This window comes from Pinus tabuliformis, chromosome 1_1, assembly GCF_031772625.1.
Source record: "Pinus tabuliformis cultivar Carrire ecotype Pingquan chromosome 1_1, CPIR1, whole genome shotgun sequence".
Taxonomy (NCBI): Eukaryota; Viridiplantae; Streptophyta; class Pinopsida; order Pinales; family Pinaceae; genus Pinus; species Pinus tabuliformis.
Window position 1 is genome coordinate 705,778,652 of NC_142297.1, and position 22,485 is coordinate 705,801,136.

The following is a 22,485-nucleotide window of genomic DNA, read 5'->3' on the forward strand; positions in this document are numbered from 1 at the left end:
AAGTGAAGTGGCATTCCCACTATGACCACCACACCAGGGATATGGTCCAAAAGGTATATCAAATAAACAAACCTTGGAACAGGAGGTCTCATCACGAGCCAGCCTGCCCACTTTTTGCTCCCTCCTCGTGAATGGCATTATGGCTAACTTGTTACCAAGCCAGCATAATGGCCTACACTTTGACATTACATTCCTTAATATGCACATAAAGCATCATGGTTCCAAGGGTGAAATAAACAACTCTGCCAAGGTTATGGACACCTGTCGGCAGCAGAGCACTGTTAATGGTATTGAAGTCACATTGGTTCCACCAATAGGTAAGATACTAATACTCTTTTTGTTTCTTATATCCTAGGAACTAATCATACATTATCTCCCGACTCATATATCGCATGAACATTTATTACCACCAATCATGGCAAAGGAGGTGATAATGACCACTTAAGATTTGGCAAGTACGACAGACGTCCTATCCCCTAGCCTCGCATCATATCACAATAGCCTCTTATGTAATACGCGATCCAACTTTATGCCTCGATTTTGGTAATTCGTTGTTTTTCTAAACATGGCATATTTTCATACGCTGTTCCTTTATGACTCTGTTGTAGATCGGTTGCAGCTCCTTTCTTTGATGGCTGGGACAGCCTATCACATTGTTGGGGGGGGGGGGGAGGTTAACCTCATTATTCCCCGGATTATGTGTCAGCTCACTATTCGAGAAAGATAGTGTACTAGGGTATGGCACGGCTTAACGGCATGATATTTCTATTTTTTACACAAGTTGTTGTTCATAAGCCTTTTCTGTTGCATACTTTGTGTTTTTTTCGAAATCTTGTGATTATTACCCTCTCTGTGTTTCAAACAGCACAAGCAGTTGTCGTTCCATTGAGAATCCACAGTGAAACCATGGGAGGAAGGGAAATTCGAAGGGAACCTCAGGAGTTGACAGTCTCCACTGCTGCCCGAGAGATCCTGGAAAGAGCAGGGTGGCTGACTTATCTCAGCCGCTTGCAGGATTCTAATGAAACAGTGGAAATTGAATTCATGCATAATCTGTAGGAGGATCACTCCATAGTAAGGGGGAAGCAGATAGCGGTCACCGATGATATAATCACAGAAGTCTCGGGACTACCAACCACTAGACCTGTATGGACACTAAAGAAGGAAAGATTACAGAAGATGATGGAAATCTTCCAGGACGAAGGCTAGAGCTTGACGATTAAAGGGAAGGGAGTTCTGCCAGCAACGAAGGGGAGCCCTGGGAAAAATTAGCAAGAACCGTGCAAAGCTACATCACCTGCGAGGGGAGAAAACACGTGGTAAGACCATGACATATTAAACTCTTAGCTGCTCTAAAGCAGAAATGCTCTGTAAATCTGCCTGCACTTTTGAATTCATTACTTCATGACGTTGCATGAAGCCTAAAAAAGGCACAGCATGTACAGTCAGTTGTCAGCCACCACGGGTTAATTTGATTAATTGTTAGTCATAGCCTCACCCAGTAGCAAAGTAGCTGGGAATAGCTAATTGCAATAATTGAGGGGAGGACGACAGCACCATCCCCAAAACGTAAACATACTACAAGCACACCAGAATTTCCGGAAAAACACAGAGAATTAGTAAAACAAAAACATGTTGCTAGCACATCTGAACGACCAGAAACATGCCAGGAATCGGAAAAGTGTAAGCATGACACCGGTACACCCGAACAGCCAGATAAACGTAGAAAATCAGTCAGGTTAGCTCAGATATGACGAAGGCTGGAAAAGCTCCAGGAAAGCACCAGCCAGCTAGTGGAAATTGAGGACGAGCAATCCTCACGACCAGAAGTAGAAGTAGAGAAAGCTGAAGGAGAAAAGAAAGGAGAGGCTGAGGAGGCCGAGCAATCTGAAGAGGAAAATGAGGAAGAAGCTGAGCATTCTAAAACAGAAGTTGAGCATTCTGAGGCAGAAGCTGAACAATCCAAGCAGGAGGAGGAAATGGGATAGTAGGAAGGTAGCCCACCACAGGACCTAGTGGGAGAAGATGAATTGGCCGTAGTTTTGGCCAATATGGGTGAGTATGGCCAACCTTCCAGTCCAATAGACCTCCACGAAAAACCCCAAGAAAAAACTGCATCTCAAAAACCACATACAGAGGAGGAAGAAGAAGGAAATCTGCTTGTTCATGATGAAGAGGAGATAAGAGACACTGAACGGGAACAATCCGTTCCCAAGACACCAGAGGAAATTCCGGAGGAAGTAGGAGTAGAAAAAGAAGTTTCCCAGGAAGTGACGAAACCAGTTAGGGTTCCTACCCCAGAACATCTAGAACAAAACAGCAAAGAAGCACCCCAGGAGAAAGATCCAGGGGCTAGTCACGGCCCAAAACGCAACAAACAACCTACTGTTCCTTCTAATAAAATGCTGGAAATTAGGGAATTACGAAAGGAAAAATGGAGATTATTGAGCATAATAGCCCAGCTTCACTAGCAGATTAGGATCCTGAAAGCAAGGCAGAGGGTAAGGAAGACCGTAGGGAAGAAAAATGTGACCACTGCAGTAAAATTCCGTAAGATAAAAATGCGGAGGACCAAAAATCGCCTTGCTGTTCAAAGCCCTGCTGAAAATCCAGCTGCTATTCCAAATGATGCTGAGGAACAGCAGCAAGCTGACATTCGTGTTAAAAAAGAAACGGACAACAAGAAAATTCAGACGGAGGCACCACCCTCAGGGGTGATAAGGGTTCTGAACTCAAAACAATGCAATAAGAAAGTTCAGGTAAAACTCCCGGCCTCCACTGCTACATGGAGAAGAGATCTAAAGACAGTGACCTTGCGCAAGGGATTGAAACATGCTCAACAAGAAGTAGAAAGGCTTAGAGAGAAAACGGTTCCTCGCGAGAAGTATGAAGAATTACAACAGCAACTAAGGAACGTCAATCAATCCGAAAGCCAGGCCTTTGAAGGATGGCGAAAGGAAGAAGAAAAGTTGCAAAGGTAACTTGTAGGCTAGATACTATTATCAAGCAGATGGATACCTTGTGTTTTTTATACAATGACGTTTTAGCATGTAGGGCCCCTGCCAAAAAATATGCTCTATTTTTACTGGAACGGTACTTACAATTAAAAATAAAAGTTGTTAAAGCAGGTGCCCCTATACAAATTAACACTGTCAATGACTTTATAGACTATTGTAAACATTATGGGGTGAAGGTCTAGAGATTGCTGTGTGAATTATATTTTCATAACCTCATGCTAGATCAGGAGATTGAGCTGAACCCTGGCCCTTTTGTTGGAGACATCCAATTGCAAGCATTCATCTCATTCGGGGTTAATCAGATTAAATGGCTCAAAGCCTATAATACTTTCCAAAGGCAGGAAGATGGCCTAGACTTGTGGGTAAGGGCTGAGCCTAGGGACCCAGTGCAGTTGTGGAAAGCACATAGAAACCTCATGAGAACTCCGGGTGTCATTGAATCGCCAGGACCCATGCACGAGGCACTCATTCGACAAAGTTTAGAATATTTTCTTTCTATCAAAGACCTCGCCATTGATGCAGCCAAATTTCGGTACCGAATCTCTAATCCAAACATCTAGCTCAGGGAGCCATTTAAGTATGAGAATTTTCAATTAGCTGCCAACCGTTTGAACCTCTATGGCGAAAGCATTTTGAGGATAGGGCCATCCTGGTTAGGATATAGATTCCGCAGTCCAATTATCTGGCACCCTGCACCCGGATATCAAGCCCTATATGAGATGCCTGAGGGTCAAACAGGCTAGTTCTTTGACTACCTAGTCACTCACCACGGCTGTAGGCCTCCGCATGAGATTCCTTCTCCAGCCTATTCTCTCACTACCTTGCATGTCAACTACAACGTTTTCATGAGGGCATGAAACAGGGTAAGCAGGGGGGTGTGTGGAGTACTAAAAAGGTATGCTTTTGATGGTCATTTCAGTGGATTTTCAGTAGAATTTGTAAACCTTTTTGCATCATGAACTTGTAAAACAATAAAGAAGTATAACAAAACATGTGGGATTAATACGCAAGACTTAACCGTTGATAGTTGTCATTATCCTGTGCAGGAAAGGGTGAAAACGAGGAGCTATTGTTCCAAAGAAAAAGAAAAGAATAGGGTAACTGCTATCCCTTTGACGGGGGACCGAGTACAAACAAGGCTTAGCAGATCAAAGCAAACTGGCCCGGAAAAGGAGGAGAAGACACCAGCTCGGCGGAGGAGAAAAGAAATGATTAAGGATTAACAGTTTGGCGAATCCCTCAGGATCTTTGATCCTGAGGGATCGCTGCTTTATTTATCTTGTTACTTAGACATCTCCGCCGTCACCCTTATATAAAGGGACGACATTGTTAGCTTTGGGGGATTATGCTTTTATGTAACTTTCTGTTAAAGATCGAACTTTGATCATCGAGACTCGTTGAAACTGGTTCATTGTGCTTTTGTTTTATGCATTAATATAAACTTGGTGATTATCTTATCTCTGCATCTGGATTAACTTAAAGCGGTGTACCCTTGGAGGCTAAGGGCCCGACCCCAGAGGACACTTGCTTTTGTATCACTACGATTTGATTTCTGCGTGGTTTGCTTATCATCATTATTTGGTAATTTGATATGCTTTATAAGTTGCTATCATATGCTCTATTAAGATTCATTCATTAAGGTTTTTACAGACAAAACTATTGTATTGACTCTACACTATATTACTAATCCTTTCAGAGTTGATTGAATATTATTAGTCTTGACCGAATATTGTTACTATTTTGTTACAGAGCTCTTATGTTGTACATTCATGTGATAGAATTTATCTGAAGGTTGTGTTCTTTACAATTCAGGAGTGATGTTGTTCCATTTTGAAACGCAGTTGTATTCCTATTAATGAAGATTGATGCTAGATCAGATTACTCTTCAAGTGTGTTGTGCATGTGTATGATTTCCAAACGCTGTTCCATAACTTATTAGTAATTAATGTTGTTCCATTAGTGTGTGATGCTTGATTTGCCTTGAGAATGAAAGATTGTTGTTTGATTACAATGAGTGCATTTGAGTTGGTAGAATAAAGCTTGATTACTGCTCACAAGACTTAGTTGTTCGATTGCTATTCCATTTCAGAATTTCTATTCTATTTTAGCATTGTTGTTCCATTCCAAATTTGTTGTTCAATTTCTTATTTGCTGTTCCATTTTTCTACAAGTGGTTTCATTTACTCGCATTTGTTGTTTTGGTGTGAGAGACGATCTGTGGCTGTAGTGAGCCTTGGCATTTACTATCTAGCTCCCAGACCCGTGGTCCATGCTCTAATTTCCTTTCCATCAGTTTCCAAAGGGATGGGTTATCGCTGCCGAACCCTTGACTGATAAGTTGCCTAGCTTTAGAGTGTGTGATTTATTTATTTGAAGTAACTTAGTTATAGACAAGCATCCATTTACTCTTGTATTTTTAGACTCTGTACTACTAGCATTACTCTGGCAAATGATAGCCTCAGACTGAGACACTCTTTGAAATAACAAAATGCTCCCGGATTGAGATATTAATGTGAGGTAATTAGAGGTGAAAGAGACACTTTTTATAGCTCTACACTCACAAGGGTGTTAAGGTAAATCCTAACAAAATTAAAGTCACCAAGGAATGGAAAATTCCAACAACTTTAAGGCATCTTCGAGCATTTCTTGGGTTGATAGGGTATTATCGCAAGCTTGTTAGGAATTATATGAAAATAACAACATCCATAACAACATTACTCAATAAATATGCATTTTATTGGAATATAGAAGCAACTAAGGCCTTTGAACATCTTAAAGAGGAAATGTGCCAAGCTTTGGTTTTAACTATGCTAGACTTCAGAAAAACCTATATTGTGAAATGGGATGCCTCCAAAAATGGAATTGGTGTTGTTTTAATGCAAGAAGGAAGACCCATTTCCTTTGAAATTTGTCCAATCAAGGGAAGGAATTTACTCAAACTCATTTATGAAAAGTAAATGTTTAATTCTACATTCCCTGAATCAATGGTGCCCTTACCTAATTGGAATACCCTTAAAGGTAAAAACAAATCATGATAGTCTTAAAAGCTTCTTGGAACAAATATAGTCTTTGGAAACCCAACAAAACTAGGTCACAAAGATGTTAGGCTATCACTTTGAAATCATATACAATAAAGGGAAGCAAAATGTTGTTTCAGATGCACTTTCAACAAAAGATGAGGATGTAGAGGCATTGATTTGTGCTATTTCTGTTATCCAACATGATTGGATAAATGGAGCAAGGTATGAATTGTAGAATGATAAAAATGTGTGGACACACATTCAAAATTTGCAACTAGATCCTAGTGCATCTGACACTTTTATTTAGAAATGACTAGGAGCTCAAAATTTGCCAAAAAATCAAAGTGTCAGAACCTTTGATAAGCTTATCTTTAGATCAAAGAGCTCATCATTCTGAATCGAATGGTGTGAACGACACTCAAATCTGAGCTCATATGCAGAAGTTACCGTAAGTCAAAGTATATATTTGACTTCGACACGTGGTAGGATTGGATGAGATAGAAAAGGTCCTAGAGAATGAGGAAGTGCCAAGTGGCAGGTTACCATTGGGTCCTACATATCGCATATCATGGAAAAATAGAGGAGTAACTTAAGGAGAATCAGCCCTAGGCAAGTGGCGTTACAATAATTGCATATCGCAATCGCACAAAGGGAAAGTGTTAAGAATCGGCCCTTGGTAGGATCTTGGTTGTGATTTTGATATTGAAAAATGGAGGAGGAATGAGAATCGGCCCCGAAAAATTCCGATTGCGATGCGACAAAATCAAAATCGCAAATCGTAGCGGAAGCATGAAATAACACCCTGGCCATCGTCGAATGTGATTTGCGATGGGGATAATTTCAGACCCGATATTGTTATACGATGTATTTTATAATCTGAGCGAGTCCTCTACTATCGTAGTGTATGGAATTTGATATCCATCGAGGGAAAGTGTCGATTGCGATTACGATGGAGTTCCCAGATGCGATACGCTATATTTTGTGTTTTATAATCCCAACGGGTTCGTGTAGCGTAGAGTGCTTGTTTTTTAGGCTTGGGACTATCCGCTGATGGTTGGACTTCGTCGATTGCGACTTGCGATAGAGCTGTAGAACTATCATCTTTTTTGCTTGACTAACCAATTTGTATGTGAGCACTCGGCCCTAACTACAAGAAAGGCTTGGAAGTTGGCAGGACTGCCGATTTCAGCAGAACTACCATATTTAACTCTAGATAATGAATTTAACTAGCAGTAAGTCAGATTTGGAGGAGAAAATTGTGGAAAGACTGACAGAAGTCATAACTAAGACAAGTTTCAACCAAATGGGATGCAAAAAGAGCCTAGATATCCATTTTTGAACATTCTGAACTCATTGGAACAATTTTCAAGATCAAAGGAGCACTTTTGGATAGGATTTTTTAAAAGTGAAGCCTATGAGTGCCATGGCCAAACATAGTGTTGATTCAGTCTGTGGAGGAGTATGAAGATGGATATGACCTTGCAGGGGTCTTCCATTGTCCATGTGTTTTCTACAGTAGCCATTACAACAATGTTTTAGCTTTATTTCTTCTTTTATCTATATGTGTTTGGAGAAAGAGACTTGTTTAATTACTTCAAGTGGATTGTAGTATTATTTATGCTCTTGGAAGTTGGAGTATGGGGTATTGATTTGAAAGCCCTTAGCTTGCTTATTGTTTCATGACTAGCTTTAGGCTTTCAATGTGTTTAGAGTGAGGGTTCTTTGCAGAATAATATTTCCTTGAAGGGGAAACTAGCCACTCTTTCTTTTAGCACACTTATGTACTCTTTATTACTGAAGAATTTTGAGCATAATGAGAAGGAGTCATGTCTTTCGAGCTGATCCAAGGAGATGTAGCCCCTGGAGGGGTGAACTCCTTTAACAAGGGTTGGTGTATTACTGTTGGATGTATGTTTCCATTTAGTGTTTTGGTTTTATGTTTTAATTTTTCTTCATGAAACTAACTTAAGTAAACACACATAAAATTCATGTTTTTACTTGTTATTTTGGAGTACAAGCCTCAAAAACATTTTTATATTCTGAATGGGGAATTAGGACAACATTACCAATCTGGTCCATTTCAAATCAGGTTGGTATGAGATCTTAGGTTTACTTTGCGCAAGGAGGAATTGACTGTTGTTTGCAAGTGAATGTGTTTTGAATCTCAAGTGATGAGAAGGTTTTTGAAAGGAGAGAAAGATTGTTACAATCTCTACCACCAAGTTCTACCTCAAATTGCAGTAGAATCTTCAAGAAAATCATGTCCCGAGGAGAGCCTGCAAGAATGTTCAAGGATGTGAAGGATTTTAGAAAGGATTTCTTAGACATGGCAGAAATGGTGAAAGTCCTCCTTGCAAGGTGAAAGCTCTAGACCTCCAAGAGGAGAATGTTCTCCAAGGGAAGAAGGTAACAATAATGGTGATAAACCACCATCTTCTCCACAATTTTCATGTTTTTCTACAACTCATATGCAATATGGTAGTGTAGAAAGTCCCTCAGAGAAGGTAGATGGATAGGTTTGCACCTTTTGTCCATATGATGTGCAAGATGAGGTTCGATCAACACCCAAATTCAAGGAGCTGAAAGAAGAGAGCCAAATAGTCCAAGAGGACACATCCAAAATCAAAAGGGAGTTCAAAAACATCTTTGTATGTCAATCAAAAAGATGCAGAAAATGGTAAGAATTTACATGCTTCTTCCTTATGCGAAAATGTTGACGCAAATTCATTTGCATCCTTTAAAAAACATAGTCAAGGCATTGGATCCAAGCTCTTGACCAAGATGGGTTACAAGGAAGGAGGCCTTGGAGTAAACTAGCAAGGCATTAAAAATCTATTTGAGGCCAAGGAAAGGTCAAAATACGAAGGCTTAGGCTATGTTTCAAAAGAAGAATGGTGTTTTAGCGACAACTCATGGGTATTGTGTTCCTTTTGTCGTAAGAGAGGACACGAGGAGGTAAGATGTTGGGATTTGAATCCAAAATTGGTTCCCACTTGGTTCCTCAAGTGTAAGGAGGACTTGAAGTGAAAAGCACCTCCAAAAAGATGAAAACATTGAAGAAGAAGGGAAGCTAAATTCTTCTTGCCACGCAAGTTCCTCACGCAAGCAGCTTAAGCCAAAGGAAAATAGAAAGAGGTATAATCATCATATTAATGCAAACACTTTTTTTAATGGAAAACAACACGTAGATTTGAATAACGTGTTGAGAAGAATGTTTCCATGCACCTTTTTCCTTTCATCTAACCATTGTGTAGATAAGTGTGAGAAAAGAAAAGCAAACATCAAGAAGATGTTTATGTCTAACAGAATTGAGACCGAAAAGAGAAAATATCGTCCAAGGTTAAAGGCAAGTGAGCCAAGAGGAACTCAAAATAACTTTTGTACTCAATACAATATTAGTGGACATTGGGTCGAGAAGTGTTGGAAATTGTTTCCACAACTTCATCCTGGTAAGGGAAAGAAAATCATCCAAGCATCAGAAGAGGAGGTGAAAAAATAAAAAGTGGTGCAAGATGCGACCATCCCTGAAGAAACTTCAGAAGAAGCGAAAGTTCAAATAGAGGGTTCATTTACCTAGTTGGGTAAGAAATGGGCGGACTATTTGTCTAGCTGAAGTTTGTAATTTTTTGTTTTGCACTAGTTGCATATCCCCATAATTGGGTAACTGGTAAAAGTGATGTTCATAAATATGTCACTTATATGCAACAATGTTTTCTTTAAGCATTACAATGCTAGTTTTGCTTGTTGTTAGTCAATTTGAATGGAAAATTTGGGAGTCAAGATTATTACATTTTGTAAAATGCATTTTTTATTTGTTGTTTGAGAAAGCATTTTAAAACTAGTGTATGAGTAGTTGCAACACATTTAGAATGTTCCAAATGTGTTTATAACTCAAGTTATACAAGTATTCACTATGTGAGGCTTGTTTTGGTTCATTTGGAAAAGTATTTTAGGATCTTATCCTCGATAAGGATTTTGTAGATGAGCACCTTGGAATTCTTCTTGGGAAGGATGTTGCTGTGGATGGCCATAGTGACATGGACAAGCCGAGAAGAACGTTGAACACAAATTATTTGGTCAAGATATATTTTTAGTTCAACTTGAGAAAAATACATGACAAGTACAATTCAAGGCACTGCAAACATCGATTGGATTGAGTTTGAAAAAATGAAGGAATCATACCTTCAAATGCTGAACAATTGAAAGTAAACTTTTGGAGACCAAAATTTTTTCAGCAGGGAAGAGTGATCAAGAGCTCAAAATTTTCCAAAACATAAAAGTGTGAAAATATTTATAAGCTTAGCTTCATATCAAAGAGCTCGTAATTCTAAATCCAATGGTGTGAACGTCACTCAAATCTGAGATCGTATGCAAAAGTTAGAGCAAGTCAAAGTTCAAATTTGACTTGGACACGTGGCAGGACTGTATGACATTGAAAAGGTCCCAGCGAATGGGGAAGCACCAAGTGGTAGGTTGCCATTAAGTCTCGCATATCGCATATCGAAGAAAAACAGAGGAGAGGCTTAAGGAGAACCAGTCCTAGGCAAGTGGCAATGTGATAATCACATATTGCAATCGCACAAAGGGAAAGTGTTAAGAATCGGCCCCCGGCAGGATCCTAGTTGTGATTGTGATATTGAAAGACAGAGGAGGAACAATAATCAGTCCCCATCAAAGCCTGGTTGTGATGCAACAAAATCAAAATCATAGATTGTAGCAGGAGCATGAAGTAACACCCTGGCTGCTGCCAATTGTGATTCGTGATAGGCGGACTTTCGGACACGGTACTGTCATACGCTTTATTTTATAACCTTCACAAGTCCATTGCTATTACAGTGTATGGAATTTGATATCTTCCGAGGGAAAGTGCCAATTGCAATTGTGATGGGGTCCTTGGATGTGATATGCTATATGTTGTGTTTTATAATCTAATGGGTCCGTGTATCACAGAGTGCTTATTGTTTGGGCTTGGGACTATCCATTGATGGTTGGACTTTGGCGATTGCAACTTGCGACAGAGCTACGGAACCGTCACCGTTTCCGCCGGACTGACCACTTTGTATGTGACCACTCGACCTTAACTGCAAGATAGGCTTGGAATTTGGCGAAACCGCCAATTTCAGTAGAACTGCCATATTTAACTCTAGATAATGAATTTAACTAGCAGTAAGCCAGATTTGGAGGAGAAAATTGTGGAAATATTGACAAAATTCATAACTAAGGAAATTTTCAACCAAATGGGATGCAAAAGGAGGCTAGATAGCCATTTTTGGACATTTTGAACTCATTGGAACAATTTTCAGGATCAAAGGAGCACTTATGGAAAAGGTTTTTTGCAAAATGAAGCCTATGGGTGCCATGGTAAAAAAAAGTGTTTATTCAGTTTACGGAGGAGTATGAAGATGGAGATGACCTTGCAGGGGTCTTCTAGCATCCATGTTTTTTCTGAAGTAGCCATTATAGTAGTGTTGTAGCTTTATTTCTTGTTTTCTTTATATGTGTTTGGAGAAAGAGATTTGTTTAAGTACTTTATGTGGATTGTAATATTATTTGTGATCTTGGAAGTTGGAGTGTGGGGTCTTGATTTGAGAGCCCTTAGCTTACTTATTGTTTCATGACTAACTTTAGGTTGTCATGTGTTTAGAGTGAGTGTTCTTGTAGAAGAATGTTTCCTTGAAGGGGAAACTAACAATTCTTTTTGTTAGCACACTTATGTACTCTTTATTACTGAAGAATATTGAGCATAATGGGAAGGGGTCATGCCTTTAGAGTTGATCCAAGGAGATGTAGCACAGGAGGGGTGAACTCCTTTACAATGGTTGGTGTATTATTGTTTGATGCATGTTTCCATTCAATGTTTTGGTTTCATGTTTTAAGTTTTCTTCATGAAACTAACTTAAGTAAACACACATAAATTCATTTTTTTACTTTCTATTTTGGAGTACAAACCTCAAGCACATTTTTATATCATGAATGTGGAATTAACACAACATTACTAATCTGCTCCATTTCAGAGCAAGAAAAATGACTCACTATGGTATTGGAATGATCACTTATATCTATGTGAGAATTCCAAAATCAAAGATAAAGTTCTTTTGGATTTACACACCTCTCCTATAGGAGGGCACTCATGATTATAAAAAACTTACCACAGGGTCAAGAAGGAATTTTTTTGGGATGGCCTTAAATCTGACGTTGAGAATTTTGTGGGTGAATTTTTGGGTTTTCAATAAAATAAAGTTGAGACAATTAAAATTCCAAGTTTGTTACAACCATTAGCCATTCCAAGTAAACACTGGGAGGAGGTCTCAATGGATTTTATCATAGGTATACCCATGTATGAAGAAAAAAGTGTCATCATGGTGGTTGTTGATATACTTAATATTCAATTGGCTCATAACTCATCTTATCATCCTCAATCTAGTGGGAAAACTGAAATAGTGAACAAATGTTTGGAAGGATATCTTCATTGCTTTGTATCTGATAAACAAACACAATGGTTCAAATGGTTATGTCTATCAAAATGGTGGTATAACATTTCCTTCCATACCGCAACAAAAATGACCCCATTTATGACACTATATGGATATCATCCACCATCCATCACATCATCTCTAAGAGATAGTGTCTAGTCAATTTAACGTCTTAAATTGCTCTACATAAATTATCAATCCGGGTATCATAAACTGATGAAGTGTGGTGCACTATATGTGCTTAGTTAACCTTTTTCTTACTTCGTTGTTTTATAGTTTATTTTGTTTATGGTAATGATTTTATAAACAAATGAGTGATTTGTGTGTGTATGGTGGTTTCTAAATGAGTGAGTGTGTGTAACTGGTGGTTTCTAACTACCTTCTAAACTTGCAAAGAAAGAGCTTGAAAGAAATAACTTGAAATGAAACTGAAAGCAAATCATAAAAACCACTTTCTAATGGCACTAGTCACTACTCATGCTGCTGCAATAAAAAGGTAAGAAAAACCACTTTAAAGACCAATTATAATGTTCATCTCTTCCTAACACTCTGCTTCCAACATATAGTACTATGTGAAACACGATTAGGAAGTAGTTAGATATAAGTCTAAAAAGTAATCAAGCTCTAAGATGACAAATTATAACACCACTTTGCCTTTCTCCAACATTCTGCTTCCAACATACATTGTAATGTGTAGCAAGTGAAGAAAGAGTTAGTGATATAAGTCAAAAACTACTCAAAGCAAGCTGTGATTTATTAGTATTCTGATCTCTTAAAGATGAACAACTTATGATAAGGAGACCATCAATATGTTAGCATACAACTTGAGAAACTAAACTTAGAAATCAAGCTAGAAAAATAAAATAAAGGCAGCAACTTATGAATATGACAACTGAAAATACCATTAGAGATAAAGCAAATACAACAAAGACATCTGTACAAGGCAGGGGCCCCCTACCACCTATGAAATCAAAGCAAAATTAAACACACTTGCATAAATTAAAATTGCATTAATGAAAATCTAATCTACCTTACATTCTACAAAGCAATATTTACAAAATGAAATCTACTCTACTTACATCCTAATATGCTCCATGACATCTACTTCACATCTCCTTCCATGTTGAGAACATCAAAGCTTTATTCAATTTCTTCAAAAGTACAAAGTACAAAAGTTTTCAAAAGCCATGGGACTAACAAGCTAAAAGGACTAAGAAAAGACTAAAGGAAAAGACTAGCAAATGAAGGAGAGAGATCTCCTATTTATACAAAAAGATGAGAGCCATCTCATTAATGATAGTCCATGAATCTCTCCCTCTACCTCTAGAGTCCTAATCAAAATAGGAACTGATAAGACACATGTCTTTTTAGAGTTACAATACAATTAGGAGATGTGACACATATCCTCATGATCCCATGATTCTTTCCAACCAAATTCGAATTTGGCCTTAGAGTGCCACATAAGGGTCTTCTAGAAGCCTCCTTTCAACCTACACATGTCAACAAACTCAACCCATTTGTTAGGTATAAGTATATGCACATTATTTTCTAATGTTTAACCACAAATCACTTAAAAGGCTTAGAAATAATAAAGATTGGAAAAACATAAAGGTGGCCCAATGATAATGAAAGTGGGATGAATGTGGTGACATAGTAGTGAAATGGAGGTGAAATGGAAGTGATATAATGGACATAATAGTGAAAGTGTAATGCAAATGAATGAAATTTTCAAGACTCAACATACCCCCCAACTGAAGCTATTGCATGTCCTCATGCAATATATATTACATTAACTCTTTTGATCCTTGAGCTTTGGCTTAACTTTGCATGATATCATTTGATAACTTCATATTTCTGCAAAGTGTTTCACTTGAATTGCAACATGGTTGGTTCTTGTGTTACAACCATTTTTTTTTCTTTTGTTGCCTTCTATTTTGATCTTTGAACTTTGCATAATGATATTTTGATTATTGTTGCAAAGTATATCTTTATTGGATTGCATGATGGTTGGTTCTTGTGTGACAACCATGATTTTGTTTGTATCCAATTTATCCTTTAAGCACTTTTTCAAAAGCCATTGTATGCTCATAATAGCAATGTAATATTTAATATATGTTGGAAGTATGTGAGCTCTTGAATATGATATGGACATGGCAAGATATGAATATGAATGTATTCCCCCCCCCAACTGATGGTATTGGCAATTTTATGAAATGAGGAAGAGAAATGTTTTTCCAACAATTATCATTCTAGCTTTTTATGGAATTCTATGGTTAAAAGTTAGAAAATGTCGTACCTTCACTTACCCTTTGGAATGGATGAGTTGTATGTGTAGTGGCTGAAAACTTCTGATCATTTTCTTCTTCAAGTGGCTGATCAAGAGGAGTCATGCATAGAGAGATAAGATGACTTTTTATTGCTTCTACTAAAACTTGCTGAATTTGCTCCAAAATGCTGAAAATAATAGTCTTCATGTCTTCAAAACTCATTGGCACAATTCCTACTATGTGAAAAGATGTTCTGATGTCGAACATAGTAGGAAATTGTTGGCTTAGTGGCCATTAATGGATGCCACTAATCAACACGAGCACTCTCACCATTGATGACAATGAGAGTCAAGATGCCCAAACACATCTTGCTAGGTACGAATGAATTTGCTGATGTCGAGTCACCTAGAAGATCTAACGAACAAGGGACATTAATGTATTCCCATTGTTTGTTAGCATGAGGACTTGCCATTAAGGCATGCAAGCCTCAAGGTGTTTTTACAAAGAAATTAGACTCAAAGGACTATGGACTCAATAATTTGCATTGAAGCAGGGCTTATTTGCGGAATGAAAATGACAAAGAATGGAAAATGAAAATGGAAAACGGCAATGGAGAACAGAAATGACAATGGGCAATAAGCATGTGAATGAACCTCTTGCTTTTATTGGTGGGTTATGAATGGACAAAAAGAGATGGAAAGTGTATGTGAATGAAAATGGAAAATATGGAGTGGAATGAGGTGAATGGTTTATTGTGAAGTATGGATGTGATGGATGGATGTGATGGAGACAATAGTATCTGAAAGTTTTTCAAGTGTTTGGATCTGATTTTGCATCAACATATTTCCTCTTTGTTGCTGATCATCCTCTTATGAAACAAATTGGTCTCTTAGAGAGACACCATTCCCTTGTAGTCATTTGTCCTTCCTCCTGGAACCTGCAAAAAAACTAATACTTCTTCTGCAATGGAATGTAAGATTATCAAAGGAGAGAGGTGGCCAATCTCTCTAGTTATGATATTTACACAAAAAACTAAGAATTTGTATTAATGAAACAAGTTCTCAAAGGAAAAATCAAAAGAATTTATACCTGCTTTGGAATTAGTGCCTCAAGTTGATGTTGCTTCTTTTCGGCAATCTATTTCATTATTTGCTATTTCAAACTCTAATGATATATTTCTCATTGTGTAGATCTTGTTGAGATCTTTCCAATGGTACTTAAATCATCAAAATCTGATTTTGTATGAGAAAGATAGGCTGATTTGAACAATGAGGTTTTCCTGGCTGCGGAATTGGGGAACAGCTCTGTAGCTAAAAATCTTGAATAAAAAGTTAGCCATTCATCTTTCATTATCAGTTCAAAATTAATCAATACCTTCAGAAAAGTGAGAAAATAACTTTTTCATTTCATTGATTCGAATTTTTTTTTTTTTCTTGACATGCAGCGACTTAGCGTGGCAACTCAGTGTGGCGACTTTGTGATAGCACCCAATTTGACTTCCCTTTGACCAGGGTCTTTTTCATCAAATTTGACCGAATGAATAAGACACCATCCATGTACTGACATTTCCCTAGCTACCCATGTGACTTGTTTTGCCTGATGACACCTGCAACCTAGAGTTTGACAAAACAGCTGCGGAATCTGGGATTGGCTACGGAAACGCTGTATTGGCTGCGGAAAGTGCAGAGTGTAGAAAGTACTGTGAAATGGAGTGGCTTGAAACAGAGTGTAGTAATTACAACAAAAACCTCAGATCATATCAGGGGATCATATGACAAAAAGTCCATAGCAAAATTATTTTGATCCTTTGGAGTCCAAATCTTAATGTTTTGTTGTTGTTTTTTTTCTTTGTGACATGAATTTCTTGTATGGGAAGATGACTGCATTATTCTCTGCTCTCTCAAGGGAAGCAACAACAGAGTATATCTCTCAAGGGCAGCAACAACAGATTTTGTAACAGCGAAAGCAGCAGCACATGGTGAAGAGGCAGGCATTATGGACATGGCTTTTCGTCAATAATATTGATGCAAGATTAATTTAGTAGGATAGCCCTAAACAGGTTGCCCATATGTAGCAGAGCCATAACCAAAAAAATTCATGTGAAGTGGCTATAAGATGGTTACAAATGATGGCATGTACAAGTTCAACCTGTTCTCAAACTTCATTTGACAATTCAAGTTCTACATAAGCCAATTCACTTAAAGCCTACTCCAACTGAGGAGTTACATTGTAAAATTTGCCTGCGGCTTGCTATGAACAGCTTGCTGCTCTCGTGGCCAAACTTGAGGGTCTCCACAACATGTTTAAGAGCCAAGCGCAGAGATGTCAAGGCCTGCAGGGTATTATCCTTAAGCAGGGGATCCGTCAAACATGATTTTCTCCCAACATCTAACCGACAACGACTTCATGGAATTTAATGGCAGAGAGTCGTGTTCAATTGGAACACGTCTCCAAACAAGTTTGAATTGAATAAAAGGGAAGGCGTGCAAAGGCATGTAATTGGTTTTATATGCCAGCATGTAATTAATCCAATTAGAATTCATTCCCTCAGGCATACGGAGTTAATCAAACTGTCAGTTAATAACTCAATTTTTTCACGCGGCGGCAAAAAAGAGGCTCCAAATAACTGAGAATTTCTCCCAGACCGCCACGAATTTCCTCAAACGGTTTCTGGGTTATATAGCTAACCCACCTGGCAAAAAAACCCATGTTTTAGTTTTTCTAAATTCGTCTCTGTTTGGGAGAATCGAAGGTGTGAAGTTTGACGTTTTTTCTGGCTGTTTACGTTTTTCCTGAGTTAACATTCTCTGTTCCGCCTTTTATGAATTTGCATTCGGCCTGAATGGAGTCGCAGAAGGAAGGCTAGGATCCTGATTAGCAGCAGTAGCCTTTGAAGTATATCGTAAAAATCTTACACAAAGCGATGCCAACAATCACAGATGTGAACCACAAAATTGGCTGTTCCATTGCGTACTTTCTTAAAAGTGAATCTGATTGGTCTTCATAAGCCTCTGACTTCACCAAATTGGTTGCAGTATTCAACATAGTGATCGGGTATATCAAATTGAATTGCTCGCAACAGAAAACACTCAGAAGATTAAAAATCATTTGAATTGGGTGGCTAGGTGGATTTCACGTAAATCTGCTCTGCAGCCAACACAACTGCAACCGATAATTGAAGGAAGCGGAGACACAATGTCAATGCAGAGGTTCAGATGGTTGTGGTTTCAGGAAAAGCTACTCCGAGCTAGAAAACTGGCCATGGCTGAAGGACAAGCGCAGGGATGTAAGCAACTCTCTATTTCTAACTGATAATGTAGCTATCCAAGGGTCAAATCAACTAAAAAATATGCCACTAAATGATGAATGCCTCCTACAGGAACCAACCTACAAAAATGCACAATTCGGTCCTCTTTTTTTTTCATATATACAGTGAATTCTTTATGTTGCATGTTTATTTCAGGCCAAAGCTTGATCAAGGAGGCAGATTTTTTATTGAAGCCACAATGAAAACTAGGAATGGGGATAGCCATAGATTGCTTTTCTCTTTTTTTTCTTCTCTGAAATTGTAAAATTTTATAAAAAGGATTAATGATTTTCAATTTCAGGCAGCAAATACTTCAAAAAAAACATGCTAAAAACAAGACTTTGACTGAGGTCTTAGGCTGGTTTTTCATCGATCTGAGCTGGGTGACTAGGATAGGATCCATGTCGGGACAATTCTGGAGATGCCCATGTGGTCAGTTTTTTCATTGGATGCCTGTAACCTGCTAAACCTTGAAACAACTGCGGAATTGTCAGCTAGCTGCAGAATCAGGGCAGTTTCTGCAGCTAAGTTGCAAAACCTTATTTAAACAGGATACAGTGTTTTGAAGACCACTACAAAGCAAAACCAGACAATTTTGGACAATTTGAACCTATCAAAGCAGTTGAGTTTTATTTTTTTCATCATTTTTTTTTTTATTGAATCAATTGAAATGTTTAAGTTTATTTTGTCTCCTTTTTTTTTTTTAACAATTCTTTTTCTGATCCTCCAGATCACACAAAGTGCAAGAGGAGAGCATACTCAAGAATCATTAATTTTTTTTTTTTTTTACATAACAATCATTTTTCTGATCCTCCAGATCACACAAAGTGCAGGAGGAGAGCATACTCAATAATTGTTAATATTTTTTTTTAGATGTAAGAAATAAGGTCTCCTAATTACACTTCCCCGGCAATGGCGCCAAAATGTCTAGTCAATTTAACGTCTTAAATTGCTCTACATAAATTATCAATCCGGGTATCGTAAACTGATGAAGTGTGGTGCACTATATGTGCTTAGTTAACATTTTTCTTACTTCGTTGTTTTATAGTTTATTTTGTTTATAGTAATGGTTTTATAAACAAATGAGTGATTTGTGTGTGTATGGTGGTTTCTAAATGAGTGAGTGTGTGTAACTAGTGGTTTCTAACTACCTTCTAAACTTGCAAAGAAAGAGCTTGAAAGAAATAACTTGAAATGAAACTGAAAGCAAGTCATAAAAACCACTTTCTAATGGCACTAGTCACTACTCATGCTGCTGCAATAAAAAGGTAAGAAAAACCACTTTAAAGACCAATTATAATGTTCATATCTTCCTAACACTCTGCTTCCAACATATAGTACTATGTGAAACACGATTAGGAAGTAGTTAGATATAAGTCTAAAAAGTAATCAAGCTCTAAGATGACAAATTATAACACCACTTTGCCTTTCTCCAACATTCTGCTTCCAACATACATTGTAATGTGTAACAAGTGAAGAAAGAGTTAGTGATATAAGTCAAAAACTACTCAAAGCAAGCTGTGATTTATTAGTATTCTGATCTCTTAAAGATGAACAACTTATGATAAGGAGACCATCAATATGTTAGCATACAACTTGAGAAACTAAACTTAGAAATCAAGCTAGAAAAATAAAATAAAGGCAGCAACTTATGAATATGACAACTGAAAATACCATTAGAGATAAAGCAAATACAACAAAGACATATGTACAAGGTAGGGGACCCCTACCACCTATGAAATCAAAGCAAAATTAAACACACTTGCATAAATTAAAATTGCATGAATGAAAATCTAATCTACCCTACATTCTACAAAGCAATATTTACAAAATGAAATCTACTCTACTTACATCCTAATACGCTCCATGACATCTACTTCACATCTCCTTCCATGTTGAGAACATCAAAGCTTTATTCAATTTCTTCAAAAGTACAAAGTACAAAAGTTTTCAAAAGCCATGGGACTAACAAGCTAAAAGGACTAAGAAAAGACTAAAGGAAAAGACTAGCAAATGAAAGAGAGAGATCTCCTATTTATACAAAAAGATGAGAGCCATCTCATTAATGATAGTCCATGAATCTCTCCCTCTACCTCTAGAGTCCTAATCAAAATAGGAACTGATAAGACACATGTCTTTTTAGAGTTACAATACAATTAGGAGATGTGACACATATCCTCATGATCCCATGATTCTTTCCAACCAAATTCGAATTTGGCCTTAGAGTGCCACATAAGGGTCTTCTAGAAGCCTCCTTTCAACCTACACATGTCAACAATCTCAACCCATTTGTTAGGTATAAGTATATGCACATTATTTTCTAATGTTTAACCACAAATTCACTTAAAAGGCTTAGAAATAATAAAGATTGGAAAAACATAAAGGTGGCCCAATGATAATGAAAGTGGGATGAATGTGGTGACATAGTAGTGAAATGGAAGTGATATAATGGACATAATAGTGAAAGTGTTATGCAAATGAATGAAATTTTCAAGACTCAACAGATAGTTCTAAGTTTCAAGTAGTGGAAGATCACGCAAAGCCTCAACAACAAGTTCTCCAACTCTTAAAGGACAATTTGACTCTAGCACATACTTGATGAAGCAACAAGCAGATCAACATCACAACGAATTTTTTTTTGATGTGGGCGATTGAGTATTTTTATAGCTACAATCATGCAAGAATTTGTCACTCAAAGAAGCTAAGAAGGATAATAAAGTATCACCCAATTACTATGGACCTTATAAGGTATTGAAAAATATTGGTACTATGTCATACAAATTGGAGATACCTGCATCTTCACGAATACACAGAGTTTTCCATGTTTCATGTTTGAATAGAGTTATAGGTGACAAGCCTCCAATTCAAACTATATTGCTAGAAATTGATGAAGAAGGAAAAATCCTATTAGATCCTGAAGCAATCATGAAAATAGGAATTCGAAAAATGAGAAATCAATCAATTTTAGAGTATCTCATTAAGTAGAAGAACTTATTGTAGTGTTGTTTTAATCAATCCTAATTGACCGAGACTGCAACATTAATTATCAACCTAGGGTAGGTCTTGCTGTTTTAATGGAGTTCACACTATTTGTGCCGATTCACTACAACGAAGAATGAGAAAATGAAAAAAACAGTAAAAATATGTCACTGAAACAAATTGCTGAATCAAACCATTCATGTAGACATAAAAACATTCTACAGAACTAAATCACACTTCGCAACTATCAAAGTAAAGGTGTGCCACACAGGAAGTAATATCTACTCCAACTGGTTACTACCATTCTGTTGATTAACTCAGTGTAACAACATAATGTAAATTGAGATAACGTCGAATGTAACCCACAATTTGTACAACAATAGTGAAAAACCATAAATCAATTATCTAAACTAGAATTCACACTACCTATACCACTGCAATCCCTTCCAAAGAGGAGGGACCTTCCTCCTCAGCAGGCCACATGAATAACACAAAAGTAATTAACGAATCAACTGAAGAGTAGTAAAAACATCACCGTCCTGATTAATATTAAAAATAAACTCAGAGTTACAGAAGCAGAGTAACAATACTTTTCTATATGTCGTGTCCTTGTACATGAAAAATCTAGTTCCTTTATAGTTATTAGATACAAGAAATTAGAAATAGACCAGTAATGAGAATCTCATGATTCTCATGCCAATAACAAATAAAAGTAGTTACAACCTATTTCTAAATACAAATATGCATTAGTTAGGATTTGAACCACTTGGGTCTGTTGCTTCCAAAATAAACAAGTCCTATTGCCGACAGCTGTTATGTGGAATAGTACCGACATTTGCCAGCTTCAGTGAAACAACATCTTGCGAGTGAATAGTGGTTCGGGATGTTATGAAAATCACTGGCGACAACAACCTTGGTGTAACAACGAACCTTTGCATTAGTGTGCAGTGTAACAACATCCTGTAACAACATCCAATGTGTAACAACAACCTATAACAACATTCAATGTGTAACAACAACATGTGACAACATCCAGGGTGTAACAATGAATTGTTCTACCCTTCTCTGTAGTCAATCCGCACTGCCTGACTGCTCCATAAAGTTATTCTCACGAGAAACACCTGAAAGGAGAAGAGATTTCCAAAATACTTCTTCAATGCTCCCCCAATTAGCCACAAAAAGGAATAAAGCATCATATTATTCAGTGAAATACGACAAAGTAACATGACAGTAGAATAGGTTAGAAAGGTGAGAAAAAAAGGGAATTAATCATGTAAAGTCATAAGCATGGAGGATAGAAGGATAAAAACTAGGGAAAGAATGTGCAAAGAATAGGTAAAACACCACACCCAACATATCCCCCCGACTGAAGCAACTGCATGTGCCCATGTAGAATCTCAGCTCCTCCTACTACACCCCAGA